The following is a 3,945-nucleotide window of genomic DNA, read 5'->3' on the forward strand; positions in this document are numbered from 1 at the left end:
TTTTGCTCTTAATTTGCTTCTGTCCCGTTTAAATGTGTACTAAACCTTTCAGTGAAATGTTGACTACGAAATGGGACCAACTGTGTCTGATGTAGCTCTGCACCATATCAATGAGATAATTTGTTTTTAAAAAACACATTGGGGGAACCCCCCCCCCCACAAATTAAAAATACGCTTGGGGGGAAAAAAAGTTCATATATTATAAATATAGGTTTCTTTTCAAATTTCAGCCCCAATTAATGTCCAAACACACACTTGGAATGGAACTTTAACTATTTCATATTTTTCTAGGCAATAAAAAATCATGAATGCAGGCAAATTCCTCATCCTCCTCCAACTTTATTGACAGTTTACAAATTACATATCTATGTTCTAGGACTTAAGCAATTCCTTGCAATTTCCTTCCGACTTAAAAACTGAGTACAAGCAATGATATTCTAACAGTAGTCCAAGTGATATTTAGTACAAAAAATATCTGATTTCTGTGAAAACATTCTCTTTTTTTTTTTTTTTGCAAATTGTTGCTGATTTCACGTCTCTCTCTACTTGTACTGGATAATTTAAAGTAGTAAAGACGACTAAAATAACTCTGTAATGTTCAGCATTAACAAGCATGGTTTTGCTGAACCCTCAAACGTGACTTTTTTAGAAAAAAGTCAAACTAAATAAAAATACAAAAAAGACGACTCAAAAGGTATGATTTTCTGGAAGTCAAATTAATTCAAATATATCAATATTACATTTCCTTGTAGACACACACACGCTTTTGCTGTGAGCTGCTAGTGGGGCACCAGATCATAATGGGAATTCCCGCAATGAAAATGGTCTTTCTTAAGCCTGCTATTTTTCTCCGTATATCCACAAAACAAAAGAAAACAAAACACCAGAATTGAGCCTTCGTCTGACTTCTCTCTTACATTTGATCTAAGGTTCACTTTCGTGAGCCCAGAGGTTCCCTGTGGGGCGGGATGTCCCAGTAATGGATCTTTTCACCAGTGGCATGGAAAGGGGTCTCTTAACAAAGCATCATTCATTACACCGTCTACCTAAATCAACATTTCATTTTGAATGCAATATGATTTTTCTTTTTTACCCCTTTTCTTCATAACAAAGAAAAACAAAACTCAAAGCTGCTCACTGGCCTGGGAAAGGCCTCTGTTTGCCAGCCTTTGGCCAATGAAGAGGATTCAGAGAAGAGAAACAACCATCAATCAGGAAAGGAGGGGCGACAGAGGAAAGAAGTACGCAGACGCTTCAATGGTGCATCGCTTCCTCTCTCGCCAGGGTGACCGGTCTTGCCACAGTTGTAGCAGTTCACCTCAGTCGCCTTGCTGCACTGCACTGCCACGTGACCAATCTCACCACACCTGCAAAACAACATGCATTTTAGTTTTCCCGCTCAATTCAAAGCCTGTTCTTCACGGTCTTAAAAAGTAGTGATCATTTATCCCAAAATATAAACTGTATCATTTACTCTCATTCATGCCGCTATGTCATTAGAACTTGTAAAGCTATTTTTTCTGTTGAATACAGAAAAGCATGAGAGCCTATAATGACAACATCTGTAGCACGCACTCACATGGTGCATTGCGTTCAGATACTATGCACAAAAAGGACCTTATGCGCAATGAATCTGGACATTATTATTAAATACTTATATTTTGCGGTGAACAACTTCTTTAAATGTCAAGCTCTGATGGGACTCACCGGTAACATTTCACTTGTGCACACATAGCTTCTGGATGTGTCCGAACCCCCCGCAGGGGGTAGCACTTCTGCTCGTTGCCGTGGTCACAGTCACGTGCCAACCACCATGAGACCCGGCTTTGCCGCAGTTGTAGCAACACTGCTCTCTTCTCTTTCCTTTTTGGGTTCTTTGCAGTCTCTGGAAATATGGCCACTCCTGTGGCACTTGTAGCACGCTGTATTTGAAGCAGGGAAAAGCTTTAATAAACAATGCAGATTACAAACAATTGCAAAACAGATCTTCAAGTTCTGACTAATCAAAATGTAGTGAGGCAGAGCATCTTACCATCCTCAGTCTGTTTCACAATCTCTCGCAATGTGCCCCTGCTCTCCACATCTGTAACAGAACAGATCTACAGAGAGAAAGAGCCACTTAGTTGGACTGCATCTGTCTAGAAGCAGTGCTATTTTAAATAACTCAAGTAATCCCTACCCTTTCCCCTCGTCCCCCGGCCCGGCCTCGACCTCGACCAGCATTCGGACAGTTCTTGATCCAGTGTCCGGAGCGGCCACATCCAAAGCACTCGCTGGTACTCATGTCCATTATCTGTGGAGATAAACCCTCAAACTATGATTTCATTCATGCGAACCATAAATTTAGTTTTTTTTTCCATTGTGACATTTTTATACAACTTAAAAAAAAGTTTCATACATTTGCAATCTCTGTATTCATATACCATGCATTCTAAGGTTTATTTCGTTCCACAATAAAAAAAATAAAAAACAATTACATGGGACAATCACTGCACTTGAACTTTGCAGTGTGAGCTTGCTAGCACATTTATGACACCCAGTAATAACTTGATTATTTTTATGGAAAAACAATCCAAACAGACATAAAATCTAAAAAACTTTCAGATCTCATGTAAAGCATCTAACGTTACTGTAAATGGCAAAGATGATGGCACGTGGCCTAGCACCAACGCTACTGCTGGAAGACTGACAAACAATTAACAGGGGTTTCACAGTATATAAAAAAAAAAAAAAAATATAAACACTCATCACTGTATTTTTAATAAGAGGTTTAATGAAGGTCAAAACACCTACATAATGGTTTAACACATGTACTAATAAATTAAGTATCAGCTTAGGAAATAATAATAGATAAGCGAAATTGCTTTCATCGGGGATAGACCAGCAGAGTATGCATATGAAATCTGCATGATCAATGCATGTGTTTAGAGATGTATAGCTGTTTAAATGGCATGACTGAAGGAAAGTCACAAATGTTAATGCCCCACAGCCTTAGAATCTCAACACTGGGCCGCACCATGCATTTTCACACAAAGATTTCACACAAACAATCGACTCTATCGCTATTCTGTCGCGATGGGTGTATCATGAGCTGCTGTGGGTTTTATTTTTGGAAGTGCATTTGAGCACGTGCACTTACATGAGACTTCCCGCGCAGCCACGAGCTGCTGCAGGCCTCAGCTAGCTTAACGCGCGTGATTAAACACACTCAATGCAAACACGAACCCTGTGGTTAACATGATCACAGCTGCCATTAAATAAGTAACGGATCATGGAGTTAATATGGACAAAAATCCGTTGGAAATGTGAGTTTATCGCTGACCAATATGTGTACTCACCTATAGCGGAAACACTAGCCGTTAGCTGTGACTCACTGCTGTTTGACTCCTCCCTTCAGCACTGCGCATGAACCCACTGAGCGACAGGATACAGTAGCCAATAAGAGGGACCCGATTCAGAGTGTATTGACCAATGAGGATCGAGTGCCTGGAGACGCCCCTCCATTCTGCCCAATCACTGATCGAGAAGAGACAGTTTCCTGCCCCACAGCAACAACATGTTGAAATGTTCAGAACGGAAAAACAATTAGAGTTCTTCTGCTTTCTGTTATAATGTACACAGAGTATTCGTGAAATAAATATCACGGTGTAGCAAGGCGGTGTGCTATGTCCAAAAATACACATCCTACAACAGAGTTCAGTTTTGAGGCACAACTCAAACTGACCGAGAGTTATTCTTATTTTAACCAGCAGTTCAGGCCAGTGTTATGAAATTATACTATTAATCTTGCAAAACCTGTTCACTAATCTGCATCTAAAGTCAATCATTTGTTCTCGACGGAATCATATCGCACTCGCGCTGGTCTAGGATCAGCTCTCTAGAGTCAAAACCACAGCTGTATGGTCAGACCTAGTTGCTAAATCTTTTTTAAATAATAGGAGTGGT

General features: G+C 40.1%; 1 pseudogene; it reads right to left on the bottom strand.

Moving 5' to 3' along the window:
* Positions 1–853: 853 nt before the first annotated feature.
* LOC122135204 lies at positions 854–2,321 on the bottom strand (annotated as a pseudogene).
* Between the last annotated feature and the right edge of the window lie 1,624 nt (positions 2,322–3,945).

Source organism: Cyprinus carpio, chromosome A23, assembly GCF_018340385.1.
Source record: "Cyprinus carpio isolate SPL01 chromosome A23, ASM1834038v1, whole genome shotgun sequence".
Classification (NCBI taxonomy): Eukaryota; Metazoa; Chordata; class Actinopteri; order Cypriniformes; family Cyprinidae; genus Cyprinus; species Cyprinus carpio.